At 36.6% G+C, this 20,751-nt stretch overlaps 2 pseudogenes; both read left to right on the top strand.

The window, feature by feature from the left end:
* The first annotated feature begins 1,224 nt into the window (after positions 1-1,224).
* On the top strand, positions 1,225-9,721 carry LOC125420091 (photosystem I P700 chlorophyll a apoprotein A1-like; annotated as a pseudogene).
* A 25-nt stretch (positions 9,722-9,746) lies between these two features.
* On the top strand, positions 9,747-11,995 carry LOC125420092 (photosystem I P700 chlorophyll a apoprotein A2-like; annotated as a pseudogene).
* Positions 11,996-20,751: the final 8,756 nt, after the last annotated feature.

The raw sequence follows: 20,751 nt of genomic DNA, 5'->3' as shown, positions 1-20,751 counted from the left end.
TAAAAGTTAGGAATCCGCTTATGTAATAGAGTTGATCCCCTAAGGTATTGAGCAGTAGTGTAGCTTCAGATCCGAATGATAGTAAGTCTTTTCCTTCTTATGAAAGTATTTTTCAAAGATTCTATATAAATTTATATATGAAACCGAGATAGTTACCTTTCAGAAAATTCTAATGATAGCGGAAATACCTATGCTTTATGAAGGTGGGAGAAAAGATAAAACTGATTAAATCATTAAGAAAAATTAAAGTTTGAAACTCATAACCTCTTTTTGGTTAACCCGAGAGAAAAAAATGGGATAGATCCATAAGAAATCTTATTCAATTATATATGGTAGATTAAAAAGTTGAGATACTAAAAGAATTTGACTGCTAAGCCATATGAGGTTGGAAACTCTCAAGTACGATTCTAAGCGAAGGAATTTACCTGCCTATTCCGACCGGGGAGAACAGGCCATTCGACAAGGAGATTCTAAAATTGCAGAGGCTTGGTTCAACCAAGCTACCGAGTATTGGAAACAGGCTATAGCGCTTACTCCTGGGAATTATATTGAAGCACAAAATTAAATTGGTTGAAGATCACAAGGTGTTTCGAATAAGAACACTATTTTATTCTTACTATTTGTATTTTTTTTATTTTTTTATTTTTTTGTGATTTGTTATAATGAATTGTTTATGAATTATTTGTTGTCTCTATCAGTCAAATAAATGGACCATTTCTCTAGGAAGAACCAATCAAAAAATTTCATTATATCCCTTCTCTTGCTAAGATCGTTCTATTTCGTCTATTATTTCTTAGGGATAAACGATATATAGATAAGTTTGAAAATATATTTCTTTTTTGCTGTTAATAATAATAACTCATAAAAGTAAAAGAGACCCATCGAATGACTAAGTAGAAATACTGGTATGTCTCTTGGTAATGACTAATGACTGTTCACACTGTTTGGAATAGAGTAATAGTAATATATTCTATGTAAGACATAAAGTGTCTTCCTTTAGGAACTTCTAATTGAGATATGAATACATTAGGTTGCACAAAAAAGAATTGCGTCAATTCAAAGCCCCCCAAAAAAATTTTATAAGATTAAAAAGGTCCATTAAGCACCCCTCGGCTATGTCATAATAGATTCGAACACTTGCCTCGAATTGACTTCCAGATCATAATTGCTCTAGTGAATAACTAAACATCTCTCATACGTTCACTAATCACTTAACTATTGGTGGGTCTCTTTGTATGTGTTGTCCAGAAAGAGGAGGACTGAATGATTATTCATTTGCCGGAACCAGAAGTTAAAATTTTGGTAGATAAGGATCCCATAAAAACTTCTTTCGAGGAATGGGCCAGACTAGGTCATTTCTTAAGAACAATAGCTGAAGGATTGGATACTACTACTTGGATCTGGAACCTACACGCTGATGCTCATGATTTCGATAGCCATACCAATGATTTGGAGGAGATCGCTCGAAAAGTATTTAGTGCCCATTTTGGCCAACTCTCCATCATTTTTCTTTGGCTGAGTGATCCTACTCACATTGGGCCTAGTGCCCATGTTGTTTGGCCAATAGTGGGTCAAGAATACTAAATGGTGATGTAGGCAATGGTTTCCGAGGAATACAAATAACCTCCGATTTTTTTCAGCATTGGCGAGCATCTGGAATAACTAGTGAATGACAGCTCTATTGTACTATAATTGGTGCATTGGTTTTTGTGGGGTTAATGCTTTTTGCTGGTTGGTTCCATTATCACAAAGCTACTCCAAAATTGGCTTGGTTCCAAGACGTAGAATCTATGTTGAATCATCATTTAGCAGGGCTACTCGAACTTGGGTCTCTTTCTTGGGTAGGGCATCAAGTACATGTATCTTTATTGATTAATCAATTTCTAAATGCTGGAGTAGATCCTAAAGATATTCCACTTCCTCATGAATTTATCTTGAATCGCGATTTTTTAGCTCAAATCCAAGTTTTGCTGAGGGAGCAACCCCATTTTTCACCTTGAATTGGTCAAAATATGTGGAATTTCTTTCCTTTCATGGAGGATTATATCTAGTAATCGGGGGTCTATGGCTGACCGATATAGCACACCATCATTTAGCTATTGCAATTATTTTCCTAACAGCAGGTCACATGTATAGGACCAACTGGGGCATTGCTCATGGCATAAAAGATATTTTAGAGGCTCATAAATGCTCATTTACCGGCCAGGGTCATAAAGGTCTATATGAGATCCTAACAATGTCATGGCACGCTTAATTATCTGTTAACCTAGCTATGTTGGGCTCTTTAACCATTGTTGTAGCTCACCATATGTATTCAATGCCCCCTTATCCATATCTAGCTATTGACTATGGTACACAACTTTCATTGTTCACACATCACATGTGGATTGGTGGATTTCTCATAGTTGGTGCTGCTGCGCATGTAGCCATTTTTATGGTAAGAGACTATGATCCAACTGGTCGATACAATGATCTATTAGATCGTGTCCTTAGACATCGCGGTGCAATCATATCATATCGCAACTGGGTATGTATATTTTTAGGCTTTCACAGTTTTTGTTTGTATATTCATAATGATACTATGAGTGCTTTAGGGCATCCCGAAGATATGTTTTCAGATTCTGCTATACAATTACAACCCATCTTTTCTCAATGGATACAAAACACCCATGCTTTAGCACCTGGCGCAACAGCCCCTGGTTCAACAATAAGTACCAGTTTAACTTGGGGGGTGGTCATTTAGTGGCTGTGGACGGCAAGGTTTCTTTGTTACCTATTCTTTTTAGTACATCACATTCATGCATTTACGATTCATGTGATGGTGTTGATACTTCTGAAAGGTGTTCTATTTGCTCGTAGTTCACGTTTGATACTAGATAAAGCAAATCTTGGTTTTCATTTCCTTTGTGATAGGCCTGGAAGGAGGGGGACATGTCAAGTATCCGCTTGGGGTCATGTTTTCTTAAGGTTATTCTGGATGTATAATTCAATTTTGGTAGTAATATTCCATTTCAGTTGGAAAATACAGTCAGATGTTTGGGGTAGTATAAGTGATCAAGGTGATGTGATTCCGCCTGAGCCCGCTCAACCGATAACCCGCTGGGGTGCTGACTTGACACGGATGAAGACTAGGCCAATCACAAGAGCTCAAATTAAGAGATTTAAGGACAACCTGGGATTATTTATACAGGGGGTAATCAATCTTAACAGAGCTTGTCCATACTTGAAGATAAAAAGCCTATTCTAAGCATCCAAGTGGTGGAAGCCGATACGGATCTGGGTGACGGTTTTGGTACATTTTTGGAGTCCGGGAAGCATGAAATGGTTCCAATGCTTTATGGGTTCAATACATATGCCTAAGAGGTCATGTAATCAAGTTAAATCAGCCTCAAATGCAATCAAAAAGGGCTTGTACGGACAGCTTTAACAATTTGGCCGAATTTGCTGTATTGCTTGCTGGCTTTACTGTATTTTACTGTATTAGCCTTTTCTTATTTTTCCAAGCATGGGCAACGTGTGGGACTTCATATTCATCTTATTTGGAATCCTAAAAATCATCTAGAAGCTGATTTGAAGCTCAAAGAGGTCAAAGATTGATCAAAGTAAACTTGATCAAAAAGGCTAGCATTTTTAGTTTCCTAATTTGTTTTTACTTTTTGTTTTAGGAAACTACCATTACTTTTTGGCTTTTATTTATTTATTTTCTGGGAAAATAACTTTAGGAAGATTTTTATTTTATTCTTTCCATTGTAAATTAATTAATTCCTAATTTAATATAAAGGAATTAATTAATCAAACTTAGATTAGGAAAGGAAGTATAGTTTCAGCCAACTAGGTTTCTTTATGTGTGGTGGCTGGTTTTCTTTATGTTCTAGGGTTTTATTTCATGGATTTGTAGCCTATTTAAAGGCTTATTTTTCAATAAGAATACAACTTTGATTTGATTAAGAAAATACTTGTGAGATTAATTATCTATTTGTTCTTTGAGAACAGCTAAAACACCATTAGAGAATTGGTTGTTTTAGCTTGACTTATCAATAGGTTTTCCATCCCCTATTGTGGCGTCTACATTATACCATGGTTTCTAACCACAGGTTGGTTAGGGGTTGAGGTGCATTCCATTAGAACTTGAACTTAATTAAAGATCCGGGCTAATATAATATGGGTTTAGGAGCAGGTCGTCCTAGGTTCGTATCATTTGGTATCAGAGTTAAATTTTATTCAGGTTTGATCTATCTTTATTTGCTTTATTTATTTTTGTGTTAATCTGCAATTTTAGCATTAGGTTAAGGTTGCTTCTATCACCATACACGTTCTGTATCTTTAAAAAAAAAAAACAAATTCATTCCTAGTTGAATTAGGATTTCCTAGTTTTACCGTATTTTTGTTTTCTAGTTTGTTGGTTGTTTTTTTATCATTGTTCTTGTTGATTTTGGTTTTTGTTGATTTTCTTTGCTGTTTTAGTCTTAAATATTTGCATTCATATATTCCCAAAAAAAAAAAAAACTGCACATTTGTGTTTATTTGGAGGTCACGGGTTTGGTGTTTGTTTTGGATTTGGAATTGCAATTTTGGTACTTACTCTTGCTACTGCAGTTGTTTATGTCCTGTCAGTGAAAAAAAAAAGAGGCAAAGCCGGATATAAAAAAAAAAAAAAAAGGAAAAAAAATATTTCGGCTTGTTGGAGTTTGATTTGTTTGCTGGGAATTTGTTGGAGCTGCTGGGTTTTTGTTTATTTATTCAATATTTGAATTGCTGGGAAATTATTTTTGCTGCTGGATATTTGGATTTTGGGTGCTTAAATTATTTGGATTAAAATCAGTTAAAGGATTTGATATAAAACTTGAATTATAAAGAACAACAACCAACAACTATTCTATATTTTTGTTCAATTTGATTCTTGTTCGTATTTGAATTTCTTTTTCTGGAATTTTATTCTTGAACTCATAATCTACTACCGTCTGGTGCAGTTTTCAAAAATTCCAACGTTTTCCCATTATTTTGTGTTTTCTTGTCTAGAAAGCCGAAAAATTAGGATTTGTTGGATTCTTTCGGTATTGCCTACTTTTTGCTTACTATTTGTTGATAAGTTTAATTAAAACATACTAGTGATCTAATTTCTGTTTTGTGGGTGTTTTAATTAGAACTTTGAGATAACTCATTGAGTGGAAAAAGACAAGAGTGTGTGAGCTTAAAAGAGGGTAAAAGCCGAAACTAGTGTGCAAACACGAGTGTCGAGACCTTGTTTGAGTGAAACACATGAGGGAGTGAATATTGTGAGGATTTATTTTATTTTTGCAGTATTTTACTAACATGGCAGATTCTAGAATAAGAATAGGAGATCCACCCTTGAGGATCAATGAGGAAGAGTCCGTAGCATTCCATGGCAATGCCCGAGCTACCGGGAGTGGAGACCAAGTGGACATGAGAGCTGTTTTGGAGTCAATACAGCGGGTTAGTGCTTAAGTGGAGCATGTGAATCAAAGGATGGGAAGGCTAGAAGCTTCCCAAGGAATTCCGAACACAAGAAATAGGCAAGAATTCCATGAAGGACAAGGTCGAGGACGAGGAGGTCGCGAGAGACCGAGAGAGGAATTTGATGAGGAGCCATTGTGTGGAGAGTTTGAGGAAGGTATGGACGAAAACTTTTGCTGTCCAAGATAGAGCTGGCTGTGGAAGATATAAGAGGGAAGAAACAGATGACAATCTTAGCAATATCAAGATCAACATCCCACCATTCATGGGAAAAAGTGACCCCGAAGGATATTTGGAGTGGGAAGAAAAGATGGAGATGATATTTGAACGCCATAATTATTCAGAGGCTAAGAAGGTGAAATTGGCAGCAATGGAGTTTGGCCATTATGCACTCTGATGGTGGACCAATGAGCAAAACACCCGAAGGAGAGTTGGTGACGACTCGATTACTACATGGCGACAAATGAAAGGAGCCATGCGGAAGCGATTTGTACCATCACACTATCATAGGTTGCTGCATCAAAGACTTCAATCTTTATCTCAAGGACATGGATCCGTGGAGGATTATTACAAGGAGATGGAGATGCTTATGATGAGATTGAACTTGAATGAAGATAGGGAAGCAACCATGGCAAGGTTTCTTGGTGGTTTGAATCGTGAAATAGCCAATCAACTAGAATTGCGACAATATGTGGAATTGGAGGAGATGTTGCATGTGGCTATTAAATTAGAGCATCAATTCAAGAGGAGGGGTGTAAGATCATGGTTTGGAGGTGTTTCCAACAGTGGAAGGTCCAATTCTAGTGGCTGGAGGAACAATCCCATCTATGAAAGCAAGCCAAAGCCGAAAGTCAAAGAAGAAAGTTCAAATTGGCCAAGGAAGGAGACTAGAACCAAATCTGTCCAAGCACCAAAGAATGAGGTAAAATTAGATCCTAAACCTTCTAGAACTCATGATGTTGTGTGTTTTAAGTGCTAGGGAGGAGGACACATCGCTAGCTAATGCCCGAATAGAAGAATCATGGTGTTAAAGGGCAATGACGAGCTAGAATCGAAAAGTGAAGAAAGTGAGGATGAAGCCAAGCAAGAGGAGGAGGACTTGGAGGATGAACCCGAAACCTTGCAAGCATCCAATGCTGAATTAAACTTGCTTTCTAGGAGAGTACTTGCTGCATACAAAGATGAGGATGAAACTCAAAGAGAGAACATCTTCCACACCCAATGTGAAATTCAGGGTAAGATTTGTAGTATGATTATTGATAGTGAAAGTTGTACAAATGTAATTAGTAACATTGTAGTTGATAAATTAGGCTTAATAACTATTAAACATCCAGAACCTTATAGATTACAATGGCTTAATGATGGTGGTGAAATAAAAGTGAATAAACAAGCCAAAGTAAAATTTAATATAGGTAGATATGAGGATGTAGTTTTATGTGATATTGTACCCATGATTGCTGGACATATACTATTAGGTAGGCCATGGCAATTTGATAAAGATGCTACTCATTTTGGTCGAGAAAATAGTATTGTTTTTAGGTTTAAAGGGAAGAAGGTCAAGCTGGAACCATTATCTCCTAAAGAGGTTTACAAAGACCAATTACAAATGCAACAAAGGAGAGAAGCCGAAAAGCTTAAGGAAAAAGCAAGTATAGCACCAACGGCTTCACCATCCTTTCAAGGAGGTAAGAATGAGGTTGCTGATCAAGGTAAGGTTTCTAAGGCTCATATTGAGTGGAAAGATCAAGGGAAAGCTGAAAGAGAGGGGAAAGAAAGTGGCAAACCCGAGAGCTTGGAGAAGGAAGGGAAATCCGAAGGTTTGCGCCAATCCAAGGGAGAAAAAGAAAAAGAAAGAAAAGAAAGGTCAAGTAGCAACGTTTATTTGAGTTTAGGGGATATTAATAAGGTTATTGAGTGTAAGAAACCTTTTTCTGGTCATGATTTATAACGAAAATTATTTTAATGATCAAACTAACTTTGAAGAACTTGAATTGCCAAGTTCAATGATTTCTCTTTTGAAGAAATTTGGAGATGTCTTCCCAAATGAAATTCCAAGTGGATTACCATCCAATCAAGAGGGAAAAGGTGAGCTTGCTGTCCAAGGTAAGTCTTCTAATACTCAGGTTGTGTGGAAAAATTTTAACAAAACCAAGAGTGAGAAATTTGGTGCAAAAGCCAAGAGTGAGGAAGGTGAGATGGCCGTGAGTGAGAAAGGAAAAGGAAGACAAGAAAGGTAAAATATAAATTTTTATCTTAGCTTTGGTGACATTAATAAAGTAATTATGAATAAGAAATCATTGCTGACCATGAATTTTAAAGATACTTATTTAAAGATGTCTTTATTGCATAGAAGTTTATCTGCATTGTTGAGAGCTTTACTTAGTAGTAATTTGAAAATTTGGGAAATATTGTTTGCTAACTTTAAAAATTATAATTTTTACCATAATGAGCATGTATTTCTAGATTTTGTTGTAATAGTGTTTGACCCAGAAGAATTGGTTTGGTTGCACTTATGAAAGGAAAGGTTTCCTAAACAAAGAAAGTCAAAGCTCATGCCGCCTATGGATGAACTTTTTCAAGTTTTGGAGCCGAATAACAAGAATGCCTACAAGCTTGATTTACCGGGTGAGTATAACATGAGTGTTGCATTTAATGTTGCTGATTTAAACTCCTTTTTCTGCAGGTGATGATCTTGATTTGAGGACAAATCCTTTTCAAGAGGAGGGGAATGATGTGATTCCGCCCGAGCCCGCTCAACCGATAACCCGCTGGGGTGCTGACTCGACACGGATGAAGACTAGGCCAATCACAAGAGCTCAAATTAAGAGATTTAAGGACAACCTGGGATTATTTATACAGGGGGTAACCAATCTCAACAGAGCTTGTCCATACTTGAAGATACAAAGCCTATTCTAAGCATCCAAGTGGTGGAAGCCGATACGGACTTGGGTGACGGTTTTGGTACATTTTTGGAGTCCGGGAAGCATGAAATGGTTCCAATGCTTTACGGGTTCAATACATATGCCTAAGAGGTCATGGAATCAAGTTAAATCAGCCTCAAATGCAATCAAAAAGGGCTTGTACGGACAGCTTTAACAATTTGGCCGAATTTGCTGTATTGCTTGCTGGCTTTACTGTATTTTACTGTATTAGCCTTTTCTTATTTTTCCAAGCATGGGCAACGTGTGGGACTTCATATTCAGCTTATTTGGAATCCTACAAATCATCTAGAAGCTGATTTGAAGCTCAAAGAGGTCAAAGATTGATCAAAGTCAACTTGATCAAAAAGGCTAGCATTTTTAGTTTCCTAATTTGTTTTTACTTTTTGTTTTAGGAAACTACCATTACTTTTTGGCTTTTATTTATTTATTTTCTGGGAAAATAACTTTAGGAAGGTTTTTATTTTATTCTTTCCATTGTAAATTAATTAAATTAGGTATAAAGGAATTAATTAATCAAACTTAGATTAGGAAAGGAAGTATAGTTTCAGCCAACTAGGTTTCTTTATGTGTGGTGGCTGGTTTTCTTTATGTTCTAGGGTTTTATTTCATGGATTTGTAGCCTATTTAATGGCTTATTTTTCAATAAGAATACAACTTTGATTTGATTAAGAAAATACTTGTAAGATTAATTATCTCTTTGTTCTTTGAGAACAGCTAAAACACCATTAGAGAATTGGTTGTTTTAGCTTGACTTATCAATAGGTTTTCCATCCCCTATTGTGGCATCTACATTATACCAAGGTTTCTAACCATAGGTTGGTTAGGGGTTGAGGTCCATTCCATTAGAACTTGAACTTAATTAAAGATCCGGGCTAATATAATACGGGTTTAGGAGCAGGTCGTCCTAGGTTCGTATCACAAGGAGTGGTAACTCATATCATGGGAGGCAACTTTGTGCAAAGTTCCATTACGATTAATGGGTGGCTCCACGATTTCTTATGGGCATAAGCATCCCAGGTAATTCAGTCCTATGGTTCTTCATTATCTGCATATGGCTTTTTTTCCTAGGTGCTCATTTTGTATGGGCTTTTAGTCTAATGTTTCTATTCAGGAGGCGTGGTTATTGGCAAGAACTTATTGAATCCATCGTTTGGGCTCATAATAAATTAAAAGTTCCTCCTGCTACTCAGCCTAGAGCCTTGAGCATTGTCCAAGGACGTGGTGTAGGAGTAACCCATTACCTTCTAGGTGGAATTGCCACAGCATGGACGTTCTTCTTGGTAAGAATTATTGTAGTAGGATAATGGCTAGGAGGATTTGAAAGGCATTATGGCATTAAGATTTCCAAGGTTTAGCCAAGGCTTATCTCAGGACCCCACCACTCGTCGTATTTGGTTTAGTATTGCTACTGCACATGACTTGGAAAGTCATGATGATATTATTGAGGAACGTCTTTATCATAATATTTTTGCTTCCTATTTCGGGCAATTAGCAATAATTTTTCTATGGAATTTTGGAAATCTGTTTCATGTAGCTTGGCAAGGAAACTTTGAGGCATGGGTACAGAACCCTTTATGGGTAAAACCTATTGCTCATGCAATTTGGGATCCTCATTTTGGTCAACCAACTATGGAAGATTTTACTTGGGGGGTGCTCTTGGCCCAGTGAATATCGCTTATTCTGGTGTTTATCAGTGGTGGTATATAATCAGTTTACGTACTAATGGAGATCTTTATAATGGAGCTCTTTTTCTATTATTTCTTTCTTCCATATCTTTAATAGCTGGTTGGTTACACTTACAACCGAAATGAAAACTCAGCATTTCGTGGTTTAAAAATGCCGACTCACGCCTCAATCATCATTTATCAAGACTATTCAGAGTAAGTTCCTCGGCTTGGACAGGACATTTAGTTCATGTCACTATTCGGGGAGCCGGGGGGGAAGATGTTCGATGGAAGAGTTTCTTAGATGTATTGCTACACCCCCAAGGATTAGGCCCACTTTTTACAGGTCAGTGGAATCTTTATGCTCAAAATCCCGATTCAAGTAGTCATTTATTTGGTACCTCCAAAGGGGCCGGAACAGCCATTCTAACCCTTCTCGAAGGATTCCATCCACAAACGCAAAGTTTATGGCTGATTGATATTGCTCATCATCATTTAGCTATTGCATTTATTTTTCTTATTGCTGGTCATATGTATAGAACTAATTTCGGGATTGGGCACATTATAAAAAATCTTTTAGAAGCACATATTCCTCCGGGGGGGGCGATTGGGGCGTGGGCATAAGGGTCTTTATGATACAATAAATAATTTAATTCATTTTCAATTAGGCCTTACTCTAGCCTCTTTAGGGGTTATTACTTCCTTGGTCACTTAAGACATGTACTCTTTACCCACTTATGCGTTCATAGCACAAGACTTTACTACTCAAGCTGCTTTATATACTCATAACCAATACATCGCAGGATTCATCATGATAGGGGCATTTACTCATGGAGCTATATTTTTTATTAGAGATTACAATCCAGAACAGAATGAGGATAAACCATTATATCCCATTTAAGTTGGACCAGCCTCTTTCTTTAGGACGTTATGTTCATAATGATGTCATGCTTGCTTTTGGTACTCCAGAGAAACTAATCTTGATCGAACCTATACTTGCCCAATGGATACAATCGGCTCATGGTAAAACTTCATATGGGTTCGATGTACTTTTATCTTCAATGAATGGTCCCGCGTTCAATGCAAGTCAAAGCATATGGTTGCCTGATTGGTTAAATGCTGTTAATGAGAATAGTAATTCATTATTCTTAACAATAAGACCCGGAGACTTCTTGGTTCATCATGCTATTGTTTTAGGTTTACATACAACTATACTGATCTTAGTAAAAAGGCCTTTAGATGCACGTGGTTCCAATTAAATACCAGATAAAAAGGATTTTGGTTATAGTTTTCCTTACGACGATCCGGGACGAGGGGGTACTTGTGATATTTTGGCTTGGGACGCATTTTATTTGGTGGTTTTCTGGATGTTAAATACCATTGGATGGGTGACTTTTTATTGGCATTGGAAGCACATCACATTATGGCAGGGTAACGTTTCACAATTTAATGAGTCTTCCAATTTAATGGGTGGTTAAGAGATTATTTATGGTTAAACTCTTCATAACTTATCAATGGATATAACCCTTTTGGTATAAATAGTTTATCAATTTGGGCGTGGATGTTTTTATTTGGACATCTTGTTTGGGCTATTGGGTTTATGTTCTTAATTTCCTGGCGTGGATATTGGCAGGAATTGATTGAAACTTTAGCATGGGCTCATGAACGAACACCTTTGGCTAATTTGATTCGATGGAGAGATAAACCGGTAGCTTTTCCCACGGTGCAAGCAAGATTGGTCCGGTTAGCCCACTTTTTTGTAGGTTATATATTCACTTATGCGGCTTTCTTGATTACCTCTACATTAGGCAAATTTGGTTAATTCTTTTTTTTTTATGTGTTGTACTATCCTCGATAATATCATTTCTTTTGGTGGAGAAGGGGGACTGCCTTCTTATATTTCTACGTCTAGGATCCGACTTGTATCATTGAAAGGATCCGACTTGTATCATTGAAACTAAACTAATAGGAATTGAACCATTATGGCAAGAAAAAGTTTGATTCAGAGGGAGAAGAAGAGGCAAAAATTGGAACAAAAATATCATTTGATTCGTTGATCCTCAAAAAAAGAAATAAGCAAAGTTCCATCGTTGAGTGAAAAATGGAAAATTCATGGAAAGTTACAATCTCCACCCCGTAATAGTGCGCCTACACACCTTCATCAATGTTGTTTTTTGACTGGAAGACCGAGAGCTAACTATCGAAAATTCATCTATCCGAACACATACTTTATGAAATGGTTTATACATGTTTGTTGCCCCGAGCAACAAGATCAAGTTGGTAAGGATTAAACTGTCTCTTCATTTTTCCATCCATTTCTATGATCGATGATCATAGAGGGCCCCTTTACCATTATGTATAAATGGGCTATCCTATTTGTACAGATATGGTTGAGGGGCGCATTCAATTCTTGTTTGCCCATTAGTTTCCCACTCGTATTTTCATCGCAGGGTAGAGCAACTTGGTAGCTCCCAAGGCTCATAACATTGAGGTCACGAGTTCAAATCCCGTCTCCGCAACATTCTTTTGACAAAAAATTTTAGGTTTGGTTTTGTTAATTTGTTAACTAGTAATTAATTACCTTTTTGTTTGGGAGAGGGAGAAAAAGAAGGGGGCATAGAACCAATATACTATTGTGATCAACTTTACTTAATCCTTTATTCTATTAACTTAAATACATTAAGTTATTATTCCAGGCGGATAGCGGGAATTGAACCCGCACCTTCTCCTTGGCAAAGAGAAATTTTACCATTCGACTATATCAGCATCTTTTTTTCGTTCCTGATACGAAATATATAGATTATATTGGAGCAGAGCTAGGCCAAATACTCTCTTTCATTTTTATATTTTATGTTATTTATAGTATATGTAATTATATATATAATATAATTTTATATAATTTTAAAATTTTTTATATTATGATATATTGTGAATAAAAAAATAAATAACCTTTTTTTCGTTTACATATCTTATTATATATTTATATATTATACTTTATTTCGATATAATATTTGTTTATATAGCTTATATATAATTTATAATACATATTTATTTCATATTTATATAAACAAAATTTACAAAACAAACACAAATATAATAAGTTTGACCCCTCCCTCTAATTTTTAGAATTTTTTCTTTATTTCTATTTTATTTTTGGGGCTTATAAGGAATTTTAATGTGTCTCACAACCTGAAAGAATTCGGGGAGTGGTCAGTTGTAGCTCTAAAGCGAATAGGTTTAAGAGATGAGAGAATTAAAGATACCCACCAGAAGGACTAATCCAACCCATAATGATGTACCGGAAAATACAACATTTTTGTTACCCGCCCAACCATCAGGAGAAGCAAATACAACAGGTACACTAATCAATAAGATTGATGAAGTAGAAATTAATACAAAAATAGCCAAGTAGAAAGCAATAGTCATGTTTCTAATCTTCCATTCTACCAACAAAAGAATTATACCATTTGATCTCTTTATCAGCCAAAAAATTGTAAAAGAAAAAAAAAATGCATCATAGAAGTATTTTACCATGACTCCATCATTGATTCTATATGACTTATTACCGACTTTTGCCACATTTTTTATTAAGGCACAAATCGAGGGTGGTTTTTTTACTTTACAAAAGGGCATGCTGGATCATGCATCTATATATATGCTGATACGAACCTAGGACGACCTGCTCCTAAACCCGTATTATATTAGCCCGGATCTTTAATTAAGTTCAAGTTCTAATGGAATGGACCTCAACCCCTAACCAACCTGTGGTTAGAAACCTTGGTATAATGTAGACGCCACAATAGGGGATGGAAAACCTATTGATAACTCAAGCTAAAACAACCAATTCTCTAATGGTGTTTTAGGTGTTCTCAAAGAACAAAGAGATAATTAATCTCACAAGTATTTTCTTAATCAAATCAAAGTTTAAAGTTATCTTATTAATGAAAAATAAGCCTTTAAATAGGCTTTGAAAGAAACAACATAAACCCTAAAAACCCTAGGAAAAACCGGCCACACAATGGAGAATCCTACCTTGGCCGAAACTTTCCTAATCCTAAACTAATTTGGATTAATTAATTCCTTTATTTTGAATTTAGGAATTAATTAATTTACAATGAAAATAATAAAATAAAAACTTTCCTAAACTTATTTATCCAGAAAATAAATAAATAAAACTTAAAAAGTAAAGGTAGTTTCCTAAAACAAAAAGTAGAATAAAATTAGGAAACTATAATACTAGCTTTTTGACTAATTTGACTTTGACTATTCTTTGACCAAATTAATCTCCAAATCAGCTTCAATATGCTTTGTAGGTTGCCAAATAAGCTTATTGTGAAGTTCCCCACGTTGCCCTTGCTTGGAAGTATGAAAAAAGGCCAATATAGTAAAATACAGTAAAACCCGCGGAGAATACAGCAAATCCGGCCCTTTCCTTCTCCTTATGCGCAAACCACCTTGTTGGTCGGCTTTGAAGCTGCTTTGGCTGGTTTCTATGACTCATCCTCCATATGAATTGAACCCATAAAGATGGGATTCCAATTCATACAACCCGGCCTCTTTATTGTTACCAAAAACGTCACCCGACCCCGTTTTGGCTTCTATTGCTTGTATGAGTAACACAGGCCTTTGTTCTTTAGATATGGCCAACCCCTCTTGGCTGTGACTTATTCCTTGTATGAAGACAGCAAGATTGTCCTTGAACCTCTTGGCTTGGGCCCTAGTGATCGGCCCCACCTTCATTTGTATTGGGTCAGCACCCCAGCGGGTTGTTGGTCGAGCAGTCTCGGGTGGATTCGCATCATTCCCCTCCTCTTGAAAAGGATTTGTCCTCAAATCGAAGTCATCACCTGCAGCAAAAGGAGATAAATCAGCAACATTAAAAGAGGCACTAACATTATACTCACCCGGTAGATCAAGTTTGTAGGCATTGTCATTTATCCTCTCCAAAACTTGAAAAGGTCCATCACCCCTCGGCATGACTTTTGATTTCCTTTGTTCGGGGAATCTTTCTTTCCTTAAGTGCAGCCGCACCCAATCTCCAGGTTCAAACGCCATTGATTTTCGGCCTTGATTAGCCACCCTTGCATATTGCTCGGTCCTTCTCTTAATGTTTGCTCGAGTCTTCTCATGAATCTGCTTTACAAAATCAGCTTTTTGTTTTCCATCTAGATTAGCACGCTCACTTAAAGGCAAAGGTGTTAAATCTAATGGAGTCAAAGGATTAAAACCATAAACAATTTCAAATGGAGTAAATTTAGTTGCTGAATGTAAAGACCTATTATATGCAAATTCAACATGTGGCAAACATTCTTCCCAAGTCCTTAAATTTCTACTAATTAATGCTCTCAATAATGCAGACAAGGTTCTATTTACTACTTCGGTTTGTCCATCAGTTTGTGGATGACAAGTAGTTGAAAATAAAAGCTTAGTACCTAATTTAGCCCACAATGTTTTCCAAAAATAGCTTAAGAACTTAGCATCCCTATCCGACACAATAGTTTTTGGCATACCATGTAATCTCACAATTTCCTTGAAAAATAAATTAGCAATGTTGGATGCATCATCAGTTTTATTACATGCAATAAAATGTGCCATCTTAGAAAACCTATCTACTACAACAAATATTGAATCCTTACCTGTCCTTGACCTAGGCAACCCAAGAATAAAATCCATAGACAAATCTATCCAAGGATAGGTAGGAATCGGCAAAGGCTTATACAATCCATGCGGTTTCAATGTTGATTTTGTTTTTCGGCACTTCACACATCTTTCACAAATTCTCTCAACATCTCTCCTCATGTTAGGCCAATAAAAATGTTCTTGCAGCAAGGATAAAGTCTTTAAAACACCAAAATGACCCATTAAACCACCCCCATGTCCTTCCCGAACCACTAATTCCCTAATACTACAATTAGGCACACAAAGTTTGTTTTCCCTAAACAAATATCCCTCAAATATGTAAAATTTATTAAATCCATGTTTCAAACAGGTTTTAAAAATTTCTCCAAAGTCACTATCATGCTCATAAAGTTCTTTCAATTGTTCAAATCCAAGCAACCTAGCATCTAAGGTAGAAAAGAGCACATACCTTCGGGATAATGCATCCGCAACCACATTTTCCTTACCTTTTTTGTAGCGGATCACATATGGAAATGTTTCAATAAATTCAATCCACTTAGCATGCCTTCCGTTGAGCTTTCCTTGACCCTTGATATGCTTCAAAGACTCATGATCCGTATGAATCACAAACTCCTTTGGCATGAGATAATGCTGCCACGTCTCCAAAGCCCTCACCAAAGCATACATCTCCTTGTCATAAGTCGGGTAGTTTAGGGCAGCTCCATTCAATTTTTCACTAAAGTAGGCTATGGGCCTTCCTTCTTGCATTAAAACAGCTCCAATACCTACACCCGAAGCATCACACTCAATTTCAAAAGTCTTAGAAAAATTTGGCAAAACTAACAAAGGTGCATTACACAATTTTTCTTTCAACAAATTAAAAGATTTTTCTTGTACTTCCCCCCATTTGAAGCCAACATTCTTCTTGACAACTTCATTCAATGGTGCTGCTATGGTACTAAAATCCTTGACAAATCTCCGGTAAAAGCTTGCCAAGCCATGAAAGCTCCTCACTTGGGTAATGGATGTAGGAACCGGCCACTCTTGGATTGCCTTCACCTTAGCTTGATCAACTTTGATTCCTGCAGCACTTACTACAAAACCTAGAAACACAAGCTCTTCTTTGCAAAAGTCACATTTTTTAATGTTAGCAAATAATCTTTCCTTTCTAAGAACTTGCAAAACTTGCCTAAGTTGATCCACATGGTCATCTAAATTTCGGCTATATATTAAAATGTCATCGAAATAAACAACCACAAATTTACCAATAAATGGACGCATTACATGATTCATAAGCCTCATGAAAGTACTAGGTGCATTGGATAATCCAAAAGGCATAACTAACCATTCATACAGTCCATATTTAGTTTTGAATGCGGTTTTCCATTCATCACCTTCTTTCATCCTAATTTGGTGATAACCACTCCTAAGATCAATTTTTGTAAACATGCAAGCACCATGTAACTCATCAAGCATATCATCTAATCTAGGAATGGGATGTCTATATTTGATGGTAATATTATTTATAGCCCTACAATCAACACACATTCTCCAAGAACCATCCTTTTTAGGTACCAACAAAACAGGAACAGCACAAGGACTTAAACTCTCACGAATATATCATTTATCAAGCAAATCACTTACCTGTTTTTGCAGCTCCTTTGTTTCTTCGGGATTGCTCCTATAAGCTGGTCTATTTGGTATGGCAGCCCCCGGAACAAAGTCAATTTGATGTTCTATCCCTCGAATAGGTGGTAACCCACTTGGAATCTCATTTGGGAAGACATCTCCAAATTCCTTCAAAAGAGAAATCATTGAACTTGGCAATTCAAGTTCTTCAAAGTTAGTTTGATCATTTAAATAATTTTCTTTGTAAAGCATGACCAGCAAGGGTTTCTTACACTCAATAACCTTATTAATATCCCCTAAACTCAAATAAAAATTCTGGTTTTTCCTCTTTTTTCTTTCTTTTCTTTTTCTTCCCTCGGTTTGGCTCTCATTGGCGGAAATTTCCGGATTTTGTAGGCTCTCGGGTTTGTTCTCTTTTCTCACCTCTCTCTCGGCTTTTTCTTGGTCTTTCCACTCAATATGAACCTTAGAAACCTTACCTTGGTCAGCAACCTCAACCTTACCTTCTTGAATGGATGGTGAAGCCGTTGGTGCCATGCTTGCTTTTTCCTTGAGCTTTTCGGCTTCTCTCCTTTGTTGCATTTGTAATTGATCCTTGTAAACCTCTTTAGGAGATAATGGTTCCAGCTTGATCTTCTTCCCTTTAAACCTGAAAACAATACTATTTTCTCAACCAAAATGAGTAGCATCTTTATCAAATTGCCATGGTCTACCTAATAGTATATGTCCGGCAATCATAGGCACAATATCACATAAAACTACATCCTCATATCTACCTATATTAAATTTTACTTTGGCTTGTTTGTTTACTTTCATCTCACCACTATCATTAAGCCATTGTAATCTATAAGGTTCTGGATGTTTAATTGTTTTCAAGCCTAATTTATCAACTACAAGATTACTTATCACATTAGTACAACTCCCACTATCTATAATCATGCTACAAATTTTACCTTGTATTTCGCAGCGAGTGTGGAAGATGTTTTCCCTTTGTATCTGCTCTTCATCTTTGTAGACAGTAAGTACTCTCCTTGAAACCAAGCTCAACTCGACATTAGATGTATCCACAGGTTCGGATTCATCTTCATTGCGATCCTCCTCTTGCTCGGTTTCAGCCCCACTTTCTTCACTTGCGGATTCCAGCTCACCATCACCCTTTAATACCATGATTCTTCTATTTGGGCATTGGCTGGCTATGTGTCCTCTTCCTTGGCACTTAAAACAAATTTTTTCTCTGGATTTTTGAGGTTTAGGATCAGATTTTACCTCACCTCTAAGTGCTTGGACAGATTCGGTCTTGACCTCCCTTCTTGGCCGGTTGGTAGATTCTTCTCCTAATTTCGGCCTCAACTTGTTTTCATAAGTGGAATTGTTTTTCCAGCCACTTGAACTTGTCCTTCCACTGCGAGAAACTCCTCCAAACCGTGTACTAACACCCCTCCTCTTGAATTGGTTCTCAAGCTTAATGGCTACATGCAACATCTCCTCCAATTCCAAGTATTGTTGTAATTCAAGTTGGTTGGCAATGTCACGGTTTAACCCTCCAAGGAATCTTGCCATTGTTGCCTCTCTATCCTCCCTCATGTTTAACCTCATCATTAGCATCTCCATCTCTTTGTAATAATCCTCCACGGACCTACTTCCTTGAGACAAAGATTGAAGCCTTTGATGCAGCAACCTTTGGTAATGGGATGGCACAAACCGCTTCCTCATGACTCCTTTCATTTGTCGCCATGTTGTAATTAAGTCTTCACCAACCCTCCTTCGGGTGCTTTGCTCATTTATCCACCATTGGAGTGCATAATGGCCAAACTCCATTGCTGCCATCTTCACCTTCTTACCTTCCGAATAGTTGTGGCAGTCAAAAATTATCTCCATTTTCTCTTCCCACTCCAAATAAGCTTCAGGATCACTTTTACCCATAAAAGGTGGGATATTAACCTTGATATTTCCCAAATCTTCATCTGTATCCTCCCTCCTATATCTCCCACGGCCAGCTCTATCTTGGACAGCAAAGGTTTCGTCCATACCTTCCTCAAAGTCACCGTCCAATGGCTCCTCATCAAATTCCTCTCTCGGCCTCTCGCGACCTCCTCGTCCTCGGCCTCGTCCTCCATGGAATTCTTGCCTATTTCTTGTATTCGGCCTTCCTTGTGAGGCTTCTAATCTTCCCACTCTTTGGTTTACATGCTCAAATTGAGCACTCATTCGCTGTATTGATTCCAAAATAGTTCTCAAGTCCACTTGGTCTCCACTTCCGGTAGCTCGGTCATCGCCATGAAATGCTACGGACTCTTCCTCATTGATCCTCAAGGGTGGATCCCCTCTTCTTATTCTAGAATCTGCCATGTTAGTAAAATACTGCAAAAATAAAATAAATCCTCACAATATTCACTCCCTCACGTGTTTCACTCAAACAAGGTCTCGACACTCGTGTTTGCACACTAGTTTCGGCTTTTACCCTCTTTTAAGCTCACACACTCTTGCCTTTTTCCACTCAATGAATTATCTCAAAGTTCTAATTAAAACACCCACAAAACAGCAATTAGATCACTAGTATGTTTTAATTAAACTTATCAACAAAACAGTAGCAAAAAGTAGGCAATACCGAAAGAATCCAACAAATCCTAATTTTTCGGCTTTCTAGACAAGAAAACACAAAATAATGAGAAAACGTTGGAATTTTTGAAAACTGCACCAGATGGTAGTAGATTATGAGTTCAAGAATAAAATTCCAGAAAAAGAAATTCAAATACGAACAAGAATCAAAGAGAACAAAAATATAGAAAACTGTTGGTTGTTGTTCTTGTAATTCAAGTTTTGTATCAATTCCTTTAATCCAAAAAATTTAAGCACCCAAAATCCAAATATCCAGCAGCAAAAAAAATTCTCCAGCAACTCAAATATTGAATAAATAATAAAAAAAAAACAGCAGCTCCAACAAATTTCCAGCAAACAAATCAAACTCCAACAAACCGAAATACTTTTCTTTTTTTTTTTTAATTCGGCTTTACCTCTTCTTTTTTTTTTTTTTTTTTTTCACTCACAGAACATAAACAACTGCAGTAGCAAGAATAATTACCAAAATTGCAATTCCAACTCCAAAACAAACACCAAACCCGTGACCTCCAAATAAACAAAATGTGCAGTTTTTTTTTTTTTTTAAAATGTTGCCGCAAACTTTTTTTTTTCCTGTTTTCTTTTTTTTTTTTTTTTTTTTTTTGAATATATGAATGCAAATATTTAAGACTAAAACAGCAAAGAAAAATCAACAAGAACCAAATTAACAAGAACAATTATAAAAGAGAACCAACAAACTAGGAAACAAAAATACGATAAAACTAGGAAATCCTAATTCAACTAGGAATGAATTTTTTTTTTTTTTTTTTTTTTTAAGATGCTGAACGTGTATAGGATGGATG

The sequence above is a fragment of the Ziziphus jujuba genome, chromosome 5, assembly GCF_031755915.1.
Source record: "Ziziphus jujuba cultivar Dongzao chromosome 5, ASM3175591v1".
Taxonomy (NCBI): Eukaryota; Viridiplantae; Streptophyta; class Magnoliopsida; order Rosales; family Rhamnaceae; genus Ziziphus; species Ziziphus jujuba.
The sequence above is the reverse complement of the archived record's forward strand: the minus strand, read 5'-3'. Positions and strand labels throughout refer to the sequence as shown.